The following is a 27,912-nucleotide window of genomic DNA, read 5'->3' as shown; positions in this document are numbered from 1 at the left end:
GGGATTAAAAAGATTAGGTACTTGCGGGGTTTTTCAACGGGCCGGACAAAGTAAGCGAAAGGGCCGGACCCGGCCCGCGGGCCGGCTTTTGCCCACCCCTGTGCTATAGCCTTATTCTTTAACTATATCGCTGTAATAACATTGTTTCTAGACAGGTAAATTATCATTATATACTGGGCGTACCAATCAAACTGTTTTTTTTTTTCAATTTTCACAACATCCTGTGGAATATTCTAGCCTTTATACAATATTGAAATTAAAACCCAACTATAGCCCCAGGTTTTCTTAACGTTCTGTTTGTTATTCATTCGCTTATGTTGGATAATAAAAAAGTTAGGGACTTTAACAATTAAACATGTTCTTTATCAATACATGGTGTTTCTAAATAAGTGCGACAAACTTTAAGGGGTAATTCTGCATGAAAAAATAATGATCGTTTACTTGATAAAGCTATGTCCGCAAATGCTTGCAAATATAAAATTATTTTGCCAAACGATCATTATTTTTTCATGCAGAAATTACCCCTTAAAATTTGTCGCACTTATATTTAGAAACACCTGTATCGATAAAGAACATGGCTAGTTGTTAAAGTCCTTAACTTTTTTATTATCCAACGTAAGCGAATGAATAAAAAAACAGAATGTTAATAAAACCTGGAGCTATAGTTAGGCTTTGATTTAAATATTTTATAAAGGCTAGAATATTCCACAGGGTGTTGTGAAAATTGAGAAAAAAAACCCAGTTTGATTGGTACACCCGGTATACAATGAAAATTTACCTGTCTATCAACAATATTATCATAGCTATTTTGTTAAAGAATAAGGCTATAACATATTAAAAAAAAATTACTTAAATCGGACAACAGGTTTGGGAGATACGAGACATCAAAAATTACCCATTTTTTTGGGGTGCCCGTTTTTCGTGCCGGTGAGTGTAGATTAAATTAGAAGTTCATTGTAAAAAAGGAAGTAAACAAAAACACGAGAAAAATGAATTAATATAAGTAAATAGGTAAGTAAATATTATAGATTAAAATAAGTACAGAAAATATATAATTATAGAGATATATAATCACTTATTGTACCTTCATTTAAGGCTAACTTTAAAAGTAAAGCAGATCTGCTATTATTCATGTTTAAAAACAAAAGGCACACAAAACACTAAGTACGATTAGGACCGCGAATCTACAACAGATAAATGTCTGGAAACCGTTACACAGGGTTGCCAAAAAACGGAAGTCACACCGAGCGGTGTGGTATACGGAAGACGCTACGCGTTGTGTACATAGCCTGTATAGTAGCACGGGAGCGACACTAGCGCTGGTGATATACCGTCGAACTAAAATCTGATCTTATGAGTATGTTAGATACGATATGACTTCCAGCGAAATTTTTAATATAAGCCTTCTGATACCATCTAGTAGCCAAATTCGTAAAAATATAGGCAAAACGTTGTGACTTCCGAAATCGGAAGTCATAACGGTATATATGAAGTAACAACGTATTACGAGAATCTACTTTGGAAGTCACATGGATACATGTATCAATATATATATATATATATATATATATATATATATATATATATATATACGTCTTCATATCAAGGCGAGATCCGACTAAATCGAGGACAACCCGAGATCCACCAATAGGAAATTAATTATTGGAGTATATTGTTCATAACTATCTTTATAATTAACATATTAATCATGGCACACTTAGAGGGGAAAAGATTTTTGTACTTAAATTTTTCTGATAAATGTACAGCGAAACGAGATCCGTAGCTGAAAAGTAAAGGGGAGGACTTATATACGAAATTTTAGATATTTACCGATCAACGCGAGATCACACACTGATGCCAGCTCTAAAGAGTATTACTCGAGCGATTGGAGCTCGTGTTGTATTGTATATTTCCCACGATATATAGATATATAGTGGGTGGAGTCAATGACAGCAGCAACAGCGTTGTCTCGAATTCTTTATGTAACTTTTAAGAATCGCTTCTTGTGTGTCTTTAACGTCTACGATTTACCTTGCAGAAAGTCCCTTAGTTTTGTTACATACATAAGGGTGTGAAAAAAGAAAAAGAATACTTCACAAATAATAACCATTTAATAATGATAATTATTTGCAATACAATATTTTAAAACTATACATTAATATTCTTAAAAAACACTTACTACGAAACCAAAATGTAATTATTATATTTTTAAATAATACAAATTGTTACAAAATAATTATTTACATGATTGCTTATTTTAAAAATACATTAGAAGAAAGTAAAAATTTTTATAATTATTATTAAAGTTTAAAAAATAAAATACCTCAATATGTAATTATTATTTGATAGTTAAAAAATGATTTTAAGTAAAATGATTTAAAAGATAAAAAGAAACACACATAATTTTCAGGGTCAACTCCTAATTGCATGAAAATTTGGATTTAGATTCTACCCATCCCCCACTTCAAAGTTGAATTTGTGCCGTTGATTGCTTTTACTTGGAGGGTGAAAAAATATACGTTTAAAATAAGTCCGGAAACAGATCTGACTAAGTTTAAGCAACTTTTGTTCTATAGAGTTTTTTTAACTTAGGTACTAGGTTAATTCAGTAGTAGGTACTAGAGTCACTTGCGACTAAAAATGTTTACTTTTCAACAAAAAAAAAAACACTTTTTTCGGCGGTTTTTCGCAAATACTCAAAAAGTAAGTATTTTATCGAAAAAATATTCTTGGAAAAAATGTAGCATATAAAAAAAACGAAAAAATGTTATATTCTTAGTCTATAGAACTAGTAAAAGTAAATTTATAGCTCATAAAAAAGACGATCTTATCCTTCAAATTCCAAATCAAATATTTTAACGTGATACATAGTACCAAAAAATGAAGCTCTTTTCGGGGAAAACCCATTAAAAATTTTTTAAAGTGTTTACAAAAAGCTTTATTATATTTTATAAAAGTTATATACGGGTAGGAAAGACAACGGAACGAATTTTCGAACGTTTAAACAGACGACATCCCAGATTTACCAATTTCTGGACAATTGATCCAAAGGCTGGATTCTAACAACGAAACAGTTGTGGATTTTCAAGTTTTCAATGAGAGTCAGAATGAAAAAACATTAGTGACCTCGAGTATGATGGTTTGGAGAATTTGGCTGGTTATATCTGCCATAAATTGAAGGACTCCAATATTCAATCCATAGATGTTTCAACGTACACGTGGGTTGATCATTTGAGTAAGTGTGGTTTATGTAAACCATCAGACACTCTCTATTGTCATATATTAAGTAACTGGAGACAATTTTTCCTTCCACGTGAATGGTGATTCCCTTTTGGTAACTAAAAATTATTTAGAAAACCTTATGTCCAAAAGTGTACCTGTAGACTGTTCTAACAAAGCGAACAAGTTATTTTTTAGGTCTCGGATGTACTTCCGAATTAAAGAATTAAACAAGTCTCCTAACAACCTGACATTGCGTAAAAGAAAAATTATGAAAACTGCTACATAGTTGCTGTATGTACGTATATTTCACATGCACAAAATTTAAATAAAGTGCATGGCATGAAAACTGTAAAACTTATTTTTGTCTTTTCCAAGCCTCTTACTTAAATCTGATGAAATACATTATTTAAAAAGTAAAAAATTTTGTTTTTTATCAATTCATTAAATGTATGGTTTTATTTTGGGGCTTTTCTTCCCCTTGGTAAAAATTATATTTACTAATGTGTAGGCCACTAATCAATTTTTGCCAACTAACGAAATATAATAATTTTATTAGATATAGATTATATGAATATTTTTTGATTTTCCGGATACCAATATAATCAAGAAACTGGGAACTTTACAAATAACTGAAAATCAATTTAAATAAAAGCAAATAGTTTAATAATTTTCCTCCAAACGATAAAAATCACTTAGTTTCTTTTAGTCATAATTCATTCATTTGTACTATTCTCAAATTTCATTCGCGTTCGTATTACGAACGCATAGACGGGACTATGCTTTACTCTGTTGCTGACGTCATGCGCCAATCGGACGAGCTTACGTAACTAGAATATCAGGGTGTGCATATTTCCGGGTCCCGGTGAATTCGTATCTATTTTAATCCCCTGTCCTAATTACAGGCCAACTGTCAACTCTGATAATAGGCACTGACCACATATTGTTGATAGCAAAACTTAAGATGAAAATAATCAAAGCAAATAATCATAAGGAAGGAAAAAGGAGGAAATGGAATATAGCCAATCTGAAAACGCAAGAAACAAAGCAACAATATACAGAACAACTGGAACAGAAATTGGGTCAGTACGAGCACATTCAAATAGAAGGAGAATGAAAAAACATAAAGAACAGCATAATAGAGACAGCAGAACAAATAATAGGAAAACAAGAAGCATTGAAACTCTATAGAAGAAAGAAGAACAAATGGATCTCTGAACAAATGCAAGAATTAGAAACGAATAATAAAGACAACAAGAAATTGTTCGAATAGATAAAACAACAATACAGTACCAAAAAATCTGTCACAAAAATAAACAAAAAAGATTGGGAAAAACATTTCACGGACCTATACAAAAACGACAATAAGGCATATTCAGAGGATGAGGATATAAGAGATAACAGAGATGAAAAGGAAGGCGCACCTACTTATCAGGAATTCATGGAGGTATTAAAACAATGAGCTCAAACCTCTTTGACCAGAGAGTTTACCGGTTTGGGGAACACTATAAACTATTATAGATATATAAAAAAAATATGCAATTTAAATATTGAAACAAAATATGTGCGATTAACTATAAAACTTAATGATCAAAATAAATGTCCTGAGTATTATAAAAAAATTAACGTGGTGTAATAGTAGAAGTAACAATCACTAGCAGATACCAAGTGTCCCAAAACAAACCCTATATGGTCCCCGAGAGTGTCCTTGCTATGGATTCCAAAATCCCTGGTAGACGAATTAGCACAGGGATGGTGCTAGCTTGTACCAATTAGTATACAGTTGCCCTTCTGGGGTGCAGAGGGCAGAATACAAAGTATGTATGGGGGAGGTTCTCCAGGCTGGTCTCCAAATGACCTGGCTTGGCGTAGAACGGTTGATCCCAGTTGTGAGGGGAGCTGACGGACTGGTTACAGTTTAAGATTTCACCCAAGTGGCTAAAAACAAAATGTCCCGTTTTAGTTTCAATGTCAGAATCTAAGGAAAGGTCAAAGAGCCAAAGGAAAAAGAAATGAGATATCTTTTTTCAGAATGAACAACAAAAAGAAGATCATTAGCAAAAACAATGATGGATTTGACCTTGGTTCACATTGCAGACACATTAATTTGGGATTTAACTTTAAATTCAATATTTAATACAGAATATGATTTTTATCTGAAAAATATGTCTATAAAGAGTATTTTTTTACTATTAAAAATGGTATGGGATAATGTAATGTGTTGTAAAATTTAAGAAAAATACTGGCTTTTGGAACGAAATTTAAGGGGGCTAGAATGCACACAATCTAATAGAATAGAAAATAATGAATGTAATCTGTAAAATTTGAATTCAATAATATGAGGTTGACATAACCCCACAAATTAAATGATATAGTTTACAGGATATGTGACAAGATAATCTTCATCTGAGTGTATATTTTCGAACCTTGGATAAAATTAAAAGATACTAAATTCAAAGAACAACTTTGATTCATAAATTTACAGAAATAAATTCAATAGGAATTTCATATGACATGATGGCGGCCATATTCGTTCTTTTTTCTCAAACTTTTAAGAGCAAAAAAAATTTACCGGATGACATGACTTCCAATTCCTCCGGGATCTCCCAAAACTTAGTCTCCTAGCTTATCCAAAACATCACTAATAATTTGCCACTAAATATTACATACAGTGCTAGTCAAAAGTCCGTACCCCCCCTCGTATCTTTTGAACGGTTACACTTATAATAGTGAAATTAGGAGGGAGGAAATAAACGGATGTAGGCTTCTTAACCAATCATGACAGGTGACGTAATAGTGACAGATGACGTTACAGCGCCACTATGACAGATAATTTTAAATGGGACCTTATGGCAAGTGATACCTCGTTTAAAAGGTATTGAAAATACCTATTCAGTCATACTAATTTTGTTTGAGTTTAAGCTCATTTTGATGAATAAATGAAATAATATAAAATTGTAGTTTCGCATTTAATTAATAAAAATTCAAACCTCCGCCTATGATTACTTGTCAAAAAGGTTGACGTTGACGTAAAAACTACTAGAGAACTGAAAAACGTCAACTTTTTTGACAAAAAAACCATAGGCGGACATTTGAATTTTTATTAGTTAAATACGAAACTACAATGTTATATTTATTTAATTTATTCACCAAAATCAAAATCAACTTAAACCCAAAAAAAATAGTAAGACTGGATAGGTATTTTCAATACCTTTCAAACGAGGTATCACTTGCCATAAGGTCCCATTTAAAATTATCTGTCATAGTGGCGCTGTAACGTCATCTGTCACTATTACGTCACCTGTCATGACTAGTTAAGAAGCCTATATCCGTTTATTTCCTCCCTCCAAATTCCACTATTATAAGTATAACCGTTCAAAAGATAAGAGGGGGGTACGGACTTTTGACTAGCACTGTATAAAAGCTTGAAACTATCGTATTAAAATTTCCGTTCTTTTCAATCAGTCATCCGCCACTTCTTTACCGTTCTAGCGTACCAAGCGAAGTGTCAAATATTTCCCGTCGTTAGACGAAGGAGCCTCACAGAACGAAACTTACATGACAGGGAATAGTGTCTACTACCAACTCAAGAACTTGTGCCAATAGTTAATTATGACGTCAGTCAAAGATTTATTTTAATTAGATCTTATTATTTTTAAGTATAACTTACAAACCGTTATTAAAATTTAAATAAAATAACTATAAAGATAATTAGAAGTTAACGGAATGTTACATTCCCCTTCTACTCGGAGAAAAAAATTTTAAGCAAAAAAAATTTTTTTTGATACAAAATATTAGTAACTAAGTGGTAATAATCTATCATTCTACGTTGATCCGCAAGATTACAAGTAACCACAAATTAGGGATCAGGGAAAGAAGGATGATTACTACACCAAACTATGAATCGCAAAAGATGACTCGAAGTCATATTAAAATGTCATCGACATTTTGTCTGCAAACCAAAATATAAGCTAAATAATGTACTAAAGTTCATAATGACAAATAAATGTCGAATTGGCACTAAATCCAAAATTGAACAATCCATGGACATCAAATTTATAAAGAGTATATCTAAGGACGAACAACCAGGCAAAGGTATGAGCCAATTCGCAGCATAACACAAGCACATATACTAAAGTAAGACAAAAGAAATCAAAACTACAATCAGTGAAGAATCGAACACTTAATCCAAAATTGAACTACCAATGGACACCAGATTCATAATAGCATATCCAGAGAAGAACAATCAGGAATATTTATGGAACAATTCTCACCAGTGCCAAATAATACAAATAGTAAGCATATCAAAGTTATCCAAAAACTCATTAATCAAAATAAATGTGGAATCGGACACTTAATCCAAAGTCGGACTATCAATGGACACCAGATTCATAAAGCATATCCATAGAAGGACGACCAGGAAGATTTATGGACCAATTCACACCAATACTAAATCACATAAATTAATTAGGCCTATGTACAACCACAACCGGTATTACGAGCCTATATAACCAAATAAACACAATCAGTGAGGACTCGGACGCTTTATCCAAAATCGGGCTATCAATGGACACCAGATTTATAAGAGCATATCCAAAGAAGAACGATCAGGAAGATTTGTGTACCAATTCTCACTAATACTAAATAAACTAAATTAGGTCTATCGACTAAAGTAAGTCGTTGACTAACTAAAATTGGTCCGTGCTGTTGTTCACTAGCTATAGCATGTAGCTACAATAGATGCATGGGAATAAGAGATACAGATAACGTACCAATTGTAATAATAAAATCTAAATGGTGAACGTACAAGTTCTATGACACCGTAATAAATAATAGATGACGAGAACGAGCAACCAATTTTAAATAAAACTGTAGATTCATGCGTTCTCGCATACATAATTATCCAGGAAATATTCCTGAATCTAAACGACAAACCTAATGCCTCAGGAAAGAAGAGGGAATCTACTAAAAAGGAACAATTCATTTGTCGAAACACCCTAAATACTGAATTAAATAAACCTACGATGTATAGGGAAAAACAAAGCATTGATCGATAAATAAATGTACACTAGAATATTTACCCATCAACGGTCAAAGTTTAACATACTATGAACTAAGAGATATAATATAAATTAAATAAACTTCCCTATCAACCTGCAAAAAGGTAACTGGAACACTTGGGCTAATTACACTATCTGATGACGAATAGACATCTGCGTACCCTGTCATGAAAACATAGGTTACGAAATCGGATAGCAGTGATCAGATGCTGAATTTCGAACCCACGCATTAACAGAGTATTGGCAGACTAGTTCATAAGAAGAAATCCATGCATACATCAAAATTCCAAACTAATTCCAGAATCATACTGTGTAGGGCATAAGGATACAAATTATTACCAAGTATTTAAGATATCCGTGACAAAGGTCGATAAAGTAAACCAATATCAAATTAAGAACCACAGCATCTTTCCATTATAGCAAATCCAATAACTAGATAATAAAAGGATATATAAAAAAATAGTATGTAATCAAATACAGTCGAACCCGCTTATTGGAATAGCTGTCGTACCAAGAAAAAGTATTCCTATAACAGGGATATTCTAATAACCGATCATATAAGCCTAGTAAAAACGTTTTGGGACCTCAAATTTCTATTCCTTAAACCGGGATATTCCTTTAACCGGTATTCTAATAAGCGGGTTCGACTGTATCAAAAATACAACACACAACCTGAGATAAGTAGTGTATAATATTGTTAGTTCCATAGTTCCATACCAAATATCAATATTAAACCAACGTACTTGTATGAGCCTACATATTCAAATATATAAATATACAATAATCAACAACCCTCCTATGCTAATGGGTGAGGTGCACACTTTAAAAAAAAAACAAGTAGATTCTTATTAACTGGATAATCCTACTAACAGCGTTAGTAATTAATAATGTTGATTCATAATAATTAAAGTGCAACATTAATAATGGAAAAAAAATTGATAAGCTCATACATAAGAGTACTACATAAATAATTAAGCTAATGATTCATAAATTGGAAGTCATCTAACAACAATGCCAAAAGATAAAAATTGAGCTATGTACCTGCTCTATCTGGTGAATAAAATATTAAACTAAAATACCAAATCATAATAAGGATTGAGCTAAAGACAAATAGAGGAAGATATTAGCTCAAACAACCCTGTAAAGTTAATCTTCCGAAGATGAAGAATCACCCCTATCCATGGTGTTATCAGGCAGTAAATCCTTTATGTGAAATTGTCCAATTCATTTGTTAGTCGAATTGTCCTTCAATTCATATACTAAAGGAGATATTACCTTCACGACCGTACAGGGAATATATTTCTGGCAAAATTTTGCCGAAATAGCATCACCCTTATTGGACTTTACAAAATTTCGCTTCAACACTCTATCTCCAACGAAGAATCGCAGATCTCTTTTCCTCAAATTATACTGCTGCTGGTTCCTGAGATAGAAAGTTTTTAACTTCTTCCTAATGTCAGAAAAAATTTGGGGTAGAGTCTGGAGATCATCTAAGCGATGAAGGTTATCGGATATCTGAGGGAGATTTGTGGAAGTGTCTGGAATTGAACCAAAATAGTCACCAGATAAAGCAACATTTCTACCAAAATTGAGATATGCAGGAGAACATTGGGTAACCTCATGGACAGAGGTCCTTATGGCTTGAGCTATGGAATGGATATATCACGCTCTGTGATCTGGGAATGTATAGGACCTTAGGGCTGTGACAATACTGCGATTCACTCTCTCAGTGTGATTGGCTTGAGGATGGTAGGCAGCATTATAAAAGGTCTTCTGAACCTTATATTTAGTTAGAAGGTCTTTAAAAGCCTTTGACACAAACTGAGGACCATTGTCACATGACACAATTTGGGGAACACCAAACAACAAAAAGACTTGTTCCTCTAAATATTTTAGAATTGCTGGAGTTGTGGCCTGACGAAGAGGACAAACTACAGGAAATTTGGTGAAATAATCCACAACTACCAAGCAGTAAGTATTACCCTTATAACTACGAGGATAGGGTCCAATGAGATCCAACGAGATCATCTGCCAAGGAAAATTAATGTTCCTAAAGGAACCCATGAGTCTAGCTTGTGGTAAATTACTGGGTTTACAAGTCGTACAAACTATACACTTAGAAATATACTTTTTGATAGACTTGCGCATGCCAGGCCAATAATATAATTCGGCAATACGATGAAAAGTTTTATAAAAACCAAAATGTCCAGCAGTAACTTCATCGTGAAACATACGTAAAATGTTCTCCCTATTTGGCGTAGGTACAACTATTTTCCAATCTGACATATTGGATAAGGCCTCTATAGGATATGTTTGTACAGTATATTGTTCTCTACCTTAAAATCAGGATAATTTTGTGGGTCTTGAGTAACCCTATCAATCATATTCTGATACCACTCGTCAGGAGTTAAGGTGGACAAATCTAATACATTAAGATCATGAACACGGGAAAGAGCATCAGCAACCACTACCCCGTTGGCCTTTCGATGAACAATCTTATATGAATAAGCCGCCAGTTTGCATATCCATCGGGAAAGTCTCTGAGATGGGTTTTTCATACTATGAAGCCATACCAAGGAACTATGGTCCGTAATTATGGTGAAATTACGGCCCTCTAAATAATAACGAAATGCTTCTAACCCATGTATGATAGCTAAGAGTTCTTTCTCAGTGGTGGAATAGTTTTTCTGGGCCTTATTCAATTTCTTACTCGTGTAAGCTATGGGATGTTCCGAGCCATCTTTCAACTGGAACAATACGCCACCAGAAGCAGTATTAGAGCAATCAGTCATCAAATAAAAATGCTCATTAAAATTAGGTGACATCATGACTGGTGCGCTAGTTAAAGCATCTTTAACGCGCCTAAAAGCTTCATCGACCTCAGGAGTCCAAGTAATGGTCTGCCCCTTTTTCCTGTTCTTCAAAAGATCAGTAAGAGGTGACAACAAGGTAGAGTACGAAGGTACAAACCGGCGATAATATCCACACATTCCCAATATCCTACGTACTTGGGTGGTGGTCTTAGGTATAGGGAAATTCTTAATGGCAACTATTTTCTCAGGATCAGTCCTTAGACCCTGATTATCAACAACATACCCCAAAAACTTAAGACTAGGGCGACAAAACTGACACTTATCCAAATTAATCGTTAGGTTAGCTTCCTTAAGACGTAAGAATAACTTATCTAAAATTTCCATATGAAGGGAAAAATCAGGAGTGACTACCAAAATATCGTCCAAATAATAGAAAACATAGGGCTCTAACTGTGGACCAATGACTAAATCCATCAGACGACACATTGTCTGAGGAGCAGAAACAAGACCGAAAGGCATGGTGACAAACTGGAATAATCCTTTACCACTGACAGCAAAAGCAGTATACTTCTTGCTCTCTTCACTCAGTGGGATCTGTAAGAAGGCCTTAGACAAATCAATAGAAGAGATGTATTTGGCATTCTGAAGTTTGCTCAAAATCACATCGATTCGGGGGATTAAATAAGCATTCCTGTTAGTTGTGATACTGTTTAGTTTCCGACCATCAAAGCAGATCCTGAAGGATCCATCCTTCTTCTTCGTTAACCAGAGCGGAGAACAGTAGGACGACGTTGAATGTTCTATGATATTTAAAGCAAGCATCGAATCTACTTCTTTTTCTAAATCTGCCTGCCAGGCTTGAGGTATGGGATACTGATATAGTCTGAAAAGAGTATGATTTCCCACCTCAATAGTGTGAGATATTAATGAAGTACGACCTAGTTTGTCATTTGAAGAAATAGTAGTAAACTGAGAGATCATATCCTCCAATTGCCTTTGTTCAGAACTAGATAAACTAGAAAAATCATGAATAGCACTAAGGGTAGACAGATTGAATTCAGATATGGAAAAAGAAAAATCAGAACAACTTAAGGTGCTATTAAAAGCATTGAAGAAGTCCATACCTAAAATTATAGAATTCTGTACAGAAGGAATAACATAAAATGTAATTTGCTTACATAAATTTGCCACTGTGATTTCAATTTGGAGTTTGCCTGTAATAGACTGAACTGTGCCATCTGCTGTAGATACTTGCAAGGAGGAAATGGGCATAATGGGAATATTAGCATTTTTCAATAAGTTTAACGAATGTGCTCCTATCAACGAAATATTAGAGCCAGTATCTAATAAAGCTAAACACGATTGTCCTAAAATTTGAATAGGTAGATATGGCCTATTATCATTTTGTTTCTTAACTAATAAATAATTAATATCTAAATCTAAAATATTTGGTTGGTTACAACCATTATATGGAACTACTTCACTATCAAAATCGTTATTATGATTAACACTACCAATTAAAGAAGAATTTGTGGATTTGTAACCCTGTGAATCATGCGCGTTCAACGTATTTCTGGATTGATTTTGATTTGTGGTGTGTGCTTGTTTCCTGAACGATGCCTTCTTCCCTTTCTGATCGGAAGATGGGTTTGAGTTGCTGGGTGTGCTTGGGCCAGCGGTCTCGTTTTCTGGTGGGGTTTGATTCCCTGATTGGGTGTTGGACGGAGAAACGCTCAGGGGACGGACCTCCGACATATCGTTTCCCGAACACTTGACACAATTTCTTTTGAAGGTATTTTCCCTACTACAACCGTGGCAGAAAATACGAGTTTGTGGGATACCACAATCATTGAACTTATGATTAGACTGGTGACAATTCCAGCAAACAACAGAACTAAAAACAGAAACATTATGTTCATGGCCCTTATTTTGCCAAGAACGTTGCCGAAAGGAAGTTGGTTGAGAAGAAGAATTAGAAGAGGGCCGAGATGTAGATGGAGGCTGAGAAGACCAGGATAACGTTTCCTCCAAACGTTTGCACTTTACAGTGAGATCATCAATACTCTGGATGTCCATAAGAGCTAACTGTTGATGATAAAAAGGCAATAAACATTTTAAGATGATTTTTATTTTGGACAAATCAGATAAAGGAGTGTCTAAACGGCTACACATGCCTAAAATAGTGTTAATGAACATAGTAACAGACTCCCCTGGTTTCTGCTTACGGTTTTTGATTTCATCCAAGAGATCATCCTGGTATGAGTAAGGAAGAAAATCTGACTTCAACTTGCGAACCAGATCAGACCAACAAGATAAGTTACCTCTATTATTCATGAACCAGGTAAAAGCAGTACCGGTAAACAATTCAGCTGAAGCAGCAAACAAATTTTCTTCAGAGACACCTCTAGATACACGAAGACATTCAACCTTTTCTAAAAATGAAATCACATCATTGTGCTGTTTTTCACCAGAAAATTAAACACCCCATTTGTGTACTTGAACGGGTTTGGAGTATGTAAAACTAGGTACGACACTGACTGGAGCATTTGGAGTAGATGTGGCTATGGGGTTAACCTTAGAATCAGCTCGCCCTCCAATGTGAGGATTTTAAGAGAAACAGACTTTTTAAAAGATTCCTGCTCTTCTGTAGTACACTGTAACAAGTGTACTCGGCCAGAAATATGAGTTAGACGAGATATTAATCGAGCATACTCAGTGTCCTGTACAGTTCCCCTAAACTTCTCTATTTTCTTCGACAAGCTATCCAACGTTTCGGATATTCCTTTCCGTTGGTCCTCAAAAGGGATATGTACAGCCGAAAGTTGGGTGAAACTCCTATTGCCTGCTTCTTGCTTCAAAGCACCCCACAGAAAATTGCGTTTTCTATCAACGGTAGCCGACTCCTCTGGTACTACGTCCCTAATTTTCAACTCATAGTCCAATTCGTCCACCAGAAGATGTTCAACTTTAAAAGCACACATGATGAAAGCAAAAAATTTTTGATAACCAATTCAAAGATCAGAAATACGAAATATACTTAAGTTTGTACGCAAAATATATAAGTATGGAGAAAATATCAGCAACACACCAACAAAATCAAAAATGGCCAGTAAAATATATATATATATATATATATATATATATATATATATATATATATATATATATATATATATATATATATATATATATATATATATATATATAAACAAACAAGTGGTTTATTAGGGTTGCAGTCAGAAGTTTGGCCAGGATATCAAAGAAACACTCTTTTGACTTTTTGTCTAGCTTTCGGGGTTGTTTGACCCCTTTATCAAGACTCTGTAATATAAAACAAAAATGTAAGTATTTTAAAATATTACATTGTTTTAGTAAACCTACTAGTCGTTGAGATTATTAAAGAGAAGCTTGATGATGCTCAACATTTCAAATTAACACAAATATTGAAAACAGAAAACAAAGGACACAATACATTTTAAAATTTTTGAATAATTAGCAGAAATACAATAATTATTCTGTCATGTTAACCTACTGATAATGTAAGTCAAAAACTCTGACACATAGAGAACAGAAAGAAGAAACAATCAAATTAAAAAGTATCAAATAAAAAAGTAATTAAGTGTTATGATTATTGTGGTTCTTTTTAAAACATCAGAGGCCCATACAAGGTGTGTTCAAATTCACTAACTGTACTTAAGAGTATGCAACTCATTATACGTCCATGTGTGTTTTGTAAAACAAACAAGTATTTTTATGTTTTGGTTTTTAGTGTTGCGCAAGTAGATAACAATATATGTTGCTAAGTTTTTCTATATCTGATTTTTTATTTATACATGAGTTGCTAGATTTTATGCAACACATTTCCACAAAAACGCGTTTACAGTGGTTTGTTTCCCTTGCCAAAATACAGGAACCCTCGAAATTGAACTCATGTTTCAATGTTATAGCATGTTCTGTTAGTGCACATGCATTTATTTTGTTAACTTTTATGTCACTACGGTGACTGATGGCTCTACTATGGAAATTACGAGATGTTTCGCCAATGTACACGTTGTTACAATTGAAACAAGGTATAGAATATACAACATTCGAAGATTCCTGCATAGTGAAGGGATCCTTAGTTTTTGTGTATAACATAGACACCGTTTTCACATTCCTTGTTGCGATTTTTAAGCCATTCACATTTTTGAAAATGTTGAATAGCTTCGGTGTCAGATCAGGAATGTAGGGCAAGGAACCAAAAGTTATTTTGGGTGGTACTACTGATGTGTTGCCTGTCAGTTGTCGGACTTCATTATTATGACAATTTCGTCCGTCAGCTGATTGACAAGAAGGAGAACCAAAAATAAGTTTGTTTAGAAGCCCTATGGGATAAGAATTTTCTAATAATATGGATCTCAGCTTTTTTAGTCCCCTATCCCTAAATTCCAGGTGCGACAATTTAGTGACTCTACTTTTTAAGGCCAAAACCAAGTTTGTTTTCATCTTAGATGGGTGTTGGGAATGAAAATTTATGAAACGGTTACTAAAACAAGGCTTGCGATACCACTCAGTCTTCAGAATGCCATCCCTGCCACGATGAATGAGCATGTCTAAAAAAGGAATCATATTATCCGCCTCCCTCTCAACCGTAAACTTAAGGTGTTCACATTGGTTATTAAAAGTGTTTAAAACATCAGTTACTTTGTTCTCTGGAACCGATAAAATCAAGTCATCTACATATCGTTTAATAAAAGGTATGTGAAAAGGTATCCTTTCTTTACACGTTGTTATAAGTTCATCCAAAACAAAATTACATAGGATGGGAGATATTTTACTGCCCATGGGAGTGCCAAATATTTGTTTAAAATAAGTACCATTAAACAAGAAGACATTGGATGTCTTCTTGTTTAATGGTACTTATTTTAAACAAATATTTGGCACTCCCATGGGCAGTAAAATATCTCCCATCCTATGTAATTTTGTTTTGGATGAACTTATAACAACGTGTAAAGAAAGGATACCTTTTCACATACCTTTTATTAAACGATATGTAGATGACTTGATTTTATCGGTTCCAGAGAACAAAGTAACTGATGTTTTAAACACTTTTAATAACCAATGTGAACACCTTAAGTTTACGGTTGAGAGGGAGGCGGATAATATGATTCCTTTTTTAGACATGCTCATTCATCGTGGCAGGGATGGCATTCTGAAGACTGAGTGGTATCGCAAGCCTTGTTTTAGTAACCGTTTCATAAATTTTCATTCCCAACACCCATCTAAGATGAAAACAAACTTGGTTTTGGCCTTAAAAAGTAGAGTCACTAAATTGTCGCACCTGGAATTTAGGGATAGGGGACTAAAAAAGCTGAGATCCATATTATTAGAAAATTCTTATCCCATAGGGCTTCTAAACAAACTTATTTTTGGTTCTCCTTCTTGTCAATCAGCTGACGGACGAAATTGTCATAATAATGAAGTCCGACAACTGACAGGCAACACATCAGTAGTACCACCCAAAATAACTTTTGGTTCCTTGCCCTACATTCCTGATCTGACACCGAAGCTATTCAACATTTTCAAAAATGTGAATGGCTTAAAAATCGCAACAAGGAATGTGAAAACGGTGTCTATGTTATACACAAAAACTAAGGATCCCTTCACTATGCAGGAATCTTCGAATGTTGTATATTCTATACCTTGTTTCAATTGTAACAACGTGTACATTGGCGAAACATCTCGTAATTTCCATAGTAGAGCCATCAGTCACCGTAGTGACATAAAAGTTAACAAAATAAATGCATGTGCACTAACAGAACATGCTATAACATTGAAACATGAGTTCAATTTCGAGGGTTCCTGTATTTTGGCAAGGGAAACAAACCACTGTAAACGCGTTTTTGTGGAAATGTGTTGCATAAAATCTAGCAACTCATGTATAAATAAAAAATCAGATATAGAAAAACTTAGCAACATATATTGTTATCTACTTGCGCAACACTAAAAACCAAAACATAAAAATACTTGTTTGTTTTACAAAACACACATGGACGTATAATGAGTTGCATACTCTTAAGTACAGTTAGTGAATTTGAACACACCTTGTATGGGCCTCTGATGTTTTAAAAAGAACCACAATAATCATAACACTTAATTACTTTTTTATTTGATACTTTTTAATTTGATTGTTTCTTCTTTCTGTTCTCTATGTGTCAGAGTTTTTGACTTACATTATCAGTAGGTTAACATGACAGAATAATTATTGTATTTCTGCTAATTATTCAAAAATTTTAAAATGTATTGTGTCCTTTGTTTTCTGTTTTCAATATTTGTGTTAATTTGAAATGTTGAGCATCATCAAGCTTCTCTTTAATAATCTCAACGACTAGTAGGTTTACTAAAACAATGTAATATTTTAAAATACTTACATTTTTGTTTTATATTACAGAGTCTTGATAAAGGGGTCAAACAACCCCGAAAGCTAGACAAAAAGTCAAAAGAGTGTTTCTTTGATATCCTGGCCAAACTTCTGACTGCAACCCTAATAAACCACTTGTTTGTTGATATTGACAGTCACTAATATCCAGTATTTCTTATATATATATATATATATATATATATATATATATATATATATATATATATATATATCAAATAAATAAAGTAAATAAGGTATCAAGTATATATAGTACCTAAATATTGGAAAAAATTTAGTTATTATAATTGTACTAGAAAAAAAAATATGTAAGTATTAACGATAAACTGTACGTACAAATACACCACCGACTGAAGGGGTAAAATTTGCAAGAATATAATATATATGTTAATTACTTATATGTACTTAGTTTCAAATTCAACCTAGAATGTAAACTGTATGACAAAACTATAAACGAGGTTTCAAAATCTCAACTAATTCATAGATACAGCAGTGACAGTATACCTGTTAAGTATTAATAAATAATTAAAGACAAAATAAATCCGAACAGAATGTATAAAAAGATATCACAAGGGAATAATACAAAAAAATTTAAATAAAAGAAAAAATGAACTAAAGGAACTACTGTCTTAGAACCTATAAGGTTGGGCTCACGTTGGGCGCCAATTGTAACAAATTGTAACAAAACTACTACTTCGCAGTAGTATTTGTATGGAGAATGAAATGAGTGAAGGAGAGTGGAAGGATGTAGAAGTGAAGAGAAGGGAATAACTGTATAGAAGAAGTATGGAGAGACAGAGGCAAACTAAATAGAATTGGCTAGCAAGAAATGCAAGAGAATAACTTGACACTCAAGGAAGGATACGGCTCGTTTGCATGCCTGTCGAAGAACAGTAGATCAAAGTAGATAGTGATGATAACTAAGAAGGGTAATATTAAGATAAGAATATATGCTCAGAAAATAGATTAAATAAATATAATAATATAATAAAAATAGAAGAATATAGGAGATAAATACAGTAGACTGAATTATGGGCGCCAGAAGTTGGGATGGACCAAACTCCCAGGTATCTTACACTGCTGTTAAATATCAAATATATTAAATTATTAAATTCAAAAACGGGAAAAAAAATTGATATACAAAAACAAATAAATATTTATTAAATATAACTACTTAGATTTTTGACAACCTCTGAGTTAGAAAAATACAAATTATGTAACTCTAAAATGACAATGGGAAATAATTACCTATAGTAATATAAATACAATCACTTATCAAATTAGTATTGGAGTAGCTCTCATATGAAGCATACTCCCAACTTACATCTAGGTTAAATGACAACCCTTCACCAAATAATAGTACGATTAAAATACGTACAGCAACGCTAAATACTACAAACGAATGAACAAGAATATCATTAAGGGAGGATTATTCACAATGAATAATCTCCGTGACCATTCAGTCAGTAGCCATGGCAGGAGAAGCACGTTCAAATAACACTGCCGATATCAGTAGTAATATAGTTTGCAGAAAATGTAAATCTAAAGTAGTTTCACCGGTAAAGTGTATAATATGTGATAGCTGTTATCATCCCAGTTGTGCCAAAAAACTGGAGTTACAAATTTTTGACAAAGTTTTTACTAAATGTTGTGAAAAAACCGAAGATAAAGCAAACGGCGACTGTGATGACAAATTTTTCGATGCCATCGAAAACTTAGCTGCGTCGACAGAAAATAAGGTAGATATACACATCTTTAAATATATTATCAAACAAAAAGATCTCTTAATATCAGAACTAAAGAAAAAAATATTCCTATTAAATACCCAAATTGACTCATTAAAACAATTAGAAACAAAACAAGTTCCGGAAAAAACTGACTATTCTTTATTTAAAAAATCTAAACACAAAGCTGATAACAATAAACAAGTCTTCAATTCACCAGAGTCAACAATAGGCCAGGAGAAATATAAGGAGAACAATTCAATTAGCGCTAAAGATGTCAGCGAAGCCATAAACCGAGCGCAAAATATAATACCTGCATCTAGCCGAACCGAAAAGACTGGAGATGCCAACATGCAAATAAGCAGTAACATTCCTACTGATTGGCAGAAAGTGACGTACAAAAAAAGAACACCCAAAAAAAACTTATTAGTGGGTAACTATTCTGGAAATTCTAATGTAGAAGGAGTGGATCAAACAGTTGCTTTACACGTATTTAATCTGAAACCGCAAACATCTGCAGAAGACCTTCAATCATTTTTATCAAAAAATCTGCCAGAAGCCAGCTGCTCAGCTCTTCCATCTCGTCGTCCTGATATATATTCTTCTTTCAAAGTGGAAATCTCGAAAGCAAACTACAATAAGGCGTTGGATGCCTCGATTTGGCCAAACAAAGCCTGTATACGAAATTTTTTTCAATTGAGGAAAAAGAAAGAGCAAATCGAGTAGAAGTATCTATCGACAGTGAAACAAAACATACGGGAATTTTTAAAATTATACAGTTAAATACAGCGTCTATTAGAAACAAACTTGAAAGGTTGGAAATTCTGCTTGACCAAGAAAATCCCATTGTCGTCAGTATTGCGGAGCACTGGTGTAAGCAGGATGAAATATCTCTAATGGTAACTCCGGGTTACGATCTTGTAACCAGTTATTGTCGATCTATCCATGAGCATGGCGGATCAGTTCTGTATGTGAAATGTGGGTATGAATATCAGATCATCAATGTGTGCCAGTTCGCTGTGGAGATGCATTATGAGTGCAGTGCGGTAAAAATAATGTTTTGTGAGAGAAAAGTTGCAGTCATCAGTATCTACAGGCCTCCCAGTGGAGACTTTTATTTGTTTTTGAAGCAGTTTTCCTATACGATTGAACTCTGTAATAGGTATGTTGACGATATTTTTATTTGTGGTGACTTAAACATTGATTATTTAGAAAATAGTTTATTTAAAATTCTTTTTAACGATGTTCTAATGAGCTACAATCTTAGCATAACCTCTATGGTTCCCACAAGGGTAGCGACAAATTGTTTGAACCAAACTTCTATCAGTAAGATTGACTATATTTTAACCAATAGAGCTAATATACTTCAATGCAATTCTAATGTTTTTGAAGCGCATTTAAGTGACCATAGAGCAATCAGTTTGGAATTTGTAGTAGACATTAATAGTAGCTGTACTAAATCCAATGACCAGTCTAATTATAAATATTTTAGAGACTTGTCTGACAACAACCTTAAACAAATTTCTTCTGTGCTATCTGTAACTGACTTTGACGATATTTATTTAACCGATAATGTTGATAAATCCTTTGAAAATTTTTTAAGTAGTTTAATATATGTATTAGATTATTGCTGTCCAGTAAAACGGTATAATATCAGTAAGCAGACTTGCAATAAAAAATGGATTACTCCGGAAGTTAAGCAGTCTAGTGTTCATTTAAAAAATGCTTACTGGCTTAATAAGGAACTAAAAGATGCCAATTCTCTTGCAAATTATAACAAAATTAAGAAAGACCACGCGGAACTATTACAAAAATCTAAATTAAAATTCCATGATCAATTGATAAATAATTCAAGTAATAAAAATAAGACTGTATGGAATCTTGTTAACAAGGCAACTGGCAGGAAGTCTATCCAAAAAAACATAGCATTAAATATAGATGGTGAAAGTTGTACTGATTCTAAGCAGTTGTCTGAAGTTTTTTGTGATTATTTTGCTACAGTAACCGAAGAGAAACTGTCAAATCATTTTGGGAATTCTCGATCTAATAGTTGCACATCTTCTACTATTCTTAAAAACAGTTTCTTCTTTAGACCTGTTGTTGGTAATGAGGTAATGAATGTGATCAATAATTTAAAAAATAAAAAAAGTACTGGACTTGATTCTATCTCGATACGAGTATTAAAGGCTATGTCATCTGATATAATAAACCACATTGCATATTTGATAAATTTATCAATAGGTAAAGGAGTCTTTCCAAGTATTCTAAAAAAAGCAATCGTTATTCCTATTTACAAAAAAGACGATCCGGAAGACATTTCAAATTATAGACCTATTTCCTTATTGTGTGTACTTTCCAAAGTATTTGAGAGAATTGTGTATAACCGTATGTCTGAGTTTTTGGGTAGATTTAAAATTGTAAGTGATTGTCAACATGGCTTCCGTACCGGTAGATCCACTCAGTCTGCTGCCTGCAGATTTTGTGAAAGGGTCTACAGATCTTTGGATGCAGGTGAATATGTGGCAGGTCTCTTTTTTGATCTAACCCGTGCCTTTGATTGTCTTGATAGTCGTTTTGTTAGCAATAAACTGTATAATATTGGTTTTAGAGGCATATTTTTAGATTGGCTAATCAATTATCTATCAGATAGGATCATTTCTGTTAAAATCAATGAAGCTATTTCGGAGGAACGTTTTATTAATCTGGGAGTTCCACAGGGCTCTGTATTAGGACCCCTGATTTTTTTGTTGTTTATTAACGATGCATCTAACCAGTTTGATATTTTGGACCTGACGTTATTTGCAGATGATACTTCTCTTGTGGTCTCAGCACAGACCTATGAGAAATTGGCATCTACTTGCAATAGTTTTTTAGCTCGGTTTAATGACTGGTGTCGATCTAATAACCTAATTTTAAATGTAGACAAAACAAAAGTAATATATTTTAATAACTTAAATTCTGTTAATCCTGTACTACATCTAAGTTTTAACAATGTACTACTGGATTCCTCAAATCATACTAAATTTTTAGGTATCCATCTCGACTCAAAATTAAAATGGTCAGTTCACATAGACATGCTCAGTAAGTCCCTTAATAAGTCGTACTATGCATTATCCCGTATTAAAAATATTATGCCCATCTCTGCGCTTTTAAATGTATACTATAGCCTTGTTTATAGTAGACTTTGTTACAACATAGTTTTATGGGGGAATGCAGTCAACAGTGACAGAATATTTATAACACAAAAACGTATAATACGAAAAATGTTTGGAATTAGACCTCTTGAGAGCTGTAAGCCCATATTTATTAAGAATAATATTTTAAGTTTTCCATGTATTTATATCTTCAGAATGTTACTATATGCTGTTGATAATATTCATATGTATGACAGAAATTCTAGTTTCCACAATTATTCGACACGAGGTGGCGACTTGCTGAGGGTACCTGGTCATAGATCGAGTAAATTTGAAATGTCAGTAAAGTATATGAGCATTAGATTGTTTAACGTTTTACCAAAAAAATATAGAACAATGAATAAATATTTATTTAAGAAATCCATTAAAAGCTTATTGCTTACCAAATGTTATTATACTGTGGAAGAGTTTGTTTCGGACAGAAATATTACCTAAATGTTATCAATTCTATCTACCTTAAAATGTTTATAAAATTTATAAATGTATTAATTTTATTGTTTGTTTGTTTGTAAAACTAATGACATGTCCTATACATTGTATGTCTTAAAGGATGAATAAATATTATTATTATTATTATTATTACTCTCAAAGAATTAAATAGGTACCAGCCTCATTAAGGTGAACCTACGGTCTACTTGATATACAAAAATCAGTTGCTTCGACACGTAGTCACAAAAAAATATAGCAAGTAAAATGGATAGGTATTCAAAGGGAATAGCGTCCAGAGATATAATTAAAATTGATTGAATAAATTTAAGTAAAGTTAAGCAAATAAGTTAAATTAATTATAATGATTGACTAAAGAAAGTTAAAAGTTATATGAATAAGTTAATAAATTAAGCAAATTACGAGGAAAAAATCTATAAATTTAAATTGATAAGTGGAGACAAGCAAGGTTAGTACTAAAAGTATAAAGTTAATTAAGTAAATAAATGATACAAGTAAATTTCAGGTAATATATAAAGGTAAAGAGAATCTCATATGGGGACAAGATGATCTGAGCTCAAACCTCTTTGACCAGAGAGTTTACCGGTTTGGGGAATACTATAAACTACTATAGATATATAAAAAAAATATGCAGTTTAAATATTGAAACAAAATATGTGCGATTAACTATAAAACTTAATGATCAAAATAAATGTCCTGAGTATTATAAAAAAATTAACGTGGTGTAATAGTAGAAGTAACAATCACTAGCAGATACCAAGTGTCCCAAAACAAACCCTATATGGTCCCCGAGAGTGTCCTTGCTACGGATTCCAAAATCCTTGGTAGACGAATTAGCACAGGGATGGTGCTAGCTTGTACCAATTAGTATACAGTTGCCCTTCTGGGGTGCAGAGGGCAGAATACAAAGTATGTATGGGGGAGGTTCTCCAGGCTGGTCTCCAAATGACCTGGCTTGGCGTAGAACGGTTGATCCCAGTTGTGAGGGGAGCTGACGGACTGGTTACAGTTTAAGATTTCACCCAAGTGGCTAAAAACAAACATGTCCCGTTTTAGTTTCAATGTCAGAATCTAAGGAAAGGTCAAAGAGCCAAAGCAAAAAGAAATGAGATATCTTTTTTCAGAATGAACAACAAAAAGAAGATCATTAGCAAAAAGAATGATGGATTTGACCTTGATTCACATTACAGACACATTAATTTGGGATTTAACTTTAAATTCAATATTTAATACAGAATATGATTTTTATCTGAAAAATATGTCTATAAGGGTATTTTTTTACTATTAAAAATGGTATGGGATAATGTAATGTGTTGTAAAATTTAAAAAAAATACTGGCTTTTGGAACGAAATTTAAGGGGCTAGAATGCACACAATCTAATAGAATAGAGAATAATGAATGTAATCTGTAAAATTTGAATTCAATAATATAAGGTTGACATAACCCCACAAATTAAATGATATAGTTTACAGGATATGTGACAAGATAATAGTATAGTAGGTATACAGGAACGGGCGCAATTTGACCCTTTTTTACATGTAAATCTCCATAAGAAAATCTAAGGTCCAACGTGGTCATTTTTGACGCGTATAGTGGTGGAGGCGCCAAGACTCGTAGGATCGTCGCGTGTGGCGGCTTGCCGACGGAGGAGAATAAATTATTTATACGCATCGCAATCAGTGCGATCTACTATGCGGCTTATTATTGACCTAGTAAGAAGTTAATTGATATTTTCTGAAGAATATAATAAAAGCATGAGATAAAATAAGTTCTGCAATATTTTAAATTCAATAAACTTACTTAACAACATCGGAAATTCTGTGTGCATTTAATATACCGGTTTTGAATGGGCTCACGCTATTTTTATATTCAAGACGATGGACATAAATTAAAACATAATATGTTTCATTGATGTAGTTTTTCAACAATTTATGATAGCCTATTGTGTAGAGGCTTAGTAAAATGATTCCAATTTTTTATATATAAGACTGTAAATTTTATTAGCGATTACAAACGGATTTAATATTGTTTACTTTAACTGTTTGTTTACTGTTATTCTAATTCAGACTAAAGGGGAGATATAAAGCAAAAAATTAATGTGTTAAACGTAATGATCGTCACATTAATCTCATCATGTGTTAGAAATCGGAATAGAATGAATAAAATATATGATAATACGAAGATAATATACAATAGGAGAGCAAGACTAGCAATGGAAAACTTGGTTGGATACTTAAGAACCGCAAAATACCTCAATATTTGAGGACCAAAGTGTTCAACCAGTGCATCCTTCCTATCATGACATATGGGGGTCAAACCTGGACCCTAACCAAGGCAAATATGAATAAACTAGCTACAACAGAAAGAGCTATGGAAAGAGCAATGTTAGGTATACGACTGTCAGATAAAAAGAGGAGCGACTGGGTAAGATCAAAAACAAAAGTCGAGGACATAACAACAAAAGTTGCCAAACTTAAATGGAGCTTTGCAGGCCACACTGTTAGACAAAAAGACCAACGTTGGAATGCCACGATACAACATTGGAGACCTTACCAAAGTAAACGACCGAGAGGAAGACCACAGATGAGATGGGTTGATGATATTAAAAGAGTAGCCTGAACGAATTGGAAATATGTTGCTCAGGATAGAGACCGATGGAAGGAGTTGGCAGAGGCCTATGTCCAAACGTGGACGATAGAAGGCTAAGAAGAGAATATACATTTAAAAATAGCTAGATCTATTAAAAGAAAAGAGCAAAATTAATGATGAGAAAAATTGGTAATTTGAACCCATCACGAAGGTAAACGTTGGTGAATTGTCAAAAAAATTAGAAACTCTGCAAAAATAAAAAAGTCGACACCATTGAATATTAGACATTGACAAATCTAAAATGTCACGAAAATTTTAGTCCAAATATCAAAGGAAATCGAAAAAAAAGTTTAGACAAAAGTCATGAATTTAAAAAATACTGAATAAAACGATAAGGGAAAGCTCATATAAAATATAAGAGCACATTATTCTAAGACAGCGGTTTGTATGCTTGCTAAAATTGTATCTACTGAACCTACTGTAACTAAGCTAGGCAAATACAGCAAAATTAATTCTATAGAAGGTTTTATTAAATAATGTAAAAAATCATAAATTCAATCATACATCCAAGATTAGTGAAAAATTGCATAGTGACAATTCCTAATACGATCAATCGATAGCAAATCTAAAATTTCAACTATAATCTAAAATATCCTTAATAAAAATCAAAATAAATAACATTTTATTAAATTATGAAGCAGGAAGTGTAGTCTGTTTTGTCTGCCCAGCAGTTGTTATTAATCAACTTCTCCCCTATGGTCACTCTAAAATGTTCTATCATATTTATAAACCGTAAGATGTTACAAATTATTCATAACGTCAGACATGCATGTTTACCAGGGGGAAATAAAAATCAAAAACAAAAATAAAAACGTTTATTCCCCTAATAATATATATAATTCATTTATTTTATTTAATTCCGCTTATTCCAATGTACCTCTCGTGTACCAGACGACAGTATCTTCTTCATGTACCAGAATTTTTTTGCAGCTAGGGTCCAGGACGTGTGTTTCTGTAGGTATAATTTTTGACTTAGTATCTACTTCCCTGCTGTCTTCACCAAACACCCAGCTAAACCGTCATCAGGTGGTCGATCAATTTGTTGGTTTCTTTAGTTCCTCGCTGCATTCTGTTACGTGCGAGGATGGCCAAACGATTGTTAGTGTATGATGAACAGTTAGTAGAATTTTTATTTATAATAGAATAATGAGAATATAATGAGAAGTCCTCACTTTGACTAGTTTATCTATAGAGTACCTTACGTATTGCTTGTTTACTGCACTGGTTTCCTCAAAAGTGTGGGAGAGGGACATAATTCGTTCTTACTAGTTCTCCTACCATTCAACATAGTCTTAAATGTTATTTTATTTTTGATGACGGACTTCTTTACCCCCTTAGCCTTTTTAGTTACATCGTGATTCATAATTATTTCTTTAATTTCGTCCTCATCATATTCTTCTTTCTGATATTTCTCCCATAACTGATGGACTTCATTATTTGTTGTGTTTAACCGTGTCGCATAAAGTTTTGATCTAAGACCTACAAAATCGCTCATTTCAAAATATACCACTCACCAGAGCACACGTAAATGATTAACCAAAGCACTGAAGGAAGATCTGAAACGGAATGAGAAAATACAAGTTGCGTCATGTCATCGAGGCCTACGTTCTCGATGTGCGTCGCCCCTCCTTCTCTACTCTGACGCGAGTCAGAGGCTCCACCCGCCGAGGCTTTGGAATTCCCAGCTGCCGCATACGTCACATGCGACAAGTTCTATAAAAGCTGGTGGTTCCAAACCTCGGTATCATTCTCGATCCGGACGTCGAAGAGTAAGGTCACTGCTTGCACACCCCACTCTTACCGACGAACAGCGAGAAGCCTGAGAGCACCAAGTGCTGAAGTAGCGGCGCACAGCTAGCCCTAAGCGATTAGTTTGGACTCAGTGTGAAAAACCAACGACGCTTGGCCGTGTAAACCAAAAAGGTAGACGGATTGCGGGGTTACAGAGGAATACTCTGGCCCTGGGCTCGAGTGGCAACGCTCGCCCCGAACTCTACCTAGTGTTCACATACGGCTCCAAGAACAAGTGCGAGTAAGGGGGACAAACTAATCACGAGAAAGGCTTTCAGCGAGGGACCCACCAACAGCAGGGTAAACTGCACCCATCAGGTAAATATAGCCATTGTCTAAACGCCGGAAAAGCACGGAGGGGTGGACAAGCCACCTTTATCCCTGGGGTTTACCCCCCAGAACACCTTGAGGCTGAGGTGCCCTCCGATCGCCAGACTAGCATCCTCCCAATCGTCATGCCTTCATCAGTAAGGTCCGTCAGCTCCACCCGGTCGCTTCGTCCTCGGACGTCGACCTCGACAAACGTTGCCACCACTGTTACCACCACTACAGCCAACCAATATGCCTCTTTGCAACAGGAAGGCACGGTACCTCAG

This window comes from Diabrotica virgifera, chromosome 7 (assembly GCF_917563875.1).
Source record: "Diabrotica virgifera virgifera chromosome 7, PGI_DIABVI_V3a".
Classification (NCBI taxonomy): domain Eukaryota; kingdom Metazoa; phylum Arthropoda; class Insecta; order Coleoptera; family Chrysomelidae; genus Diabrotica; species Diabrotica virgifera.
Note: the sequence above shows the minus strand (reverse complement) of the source record.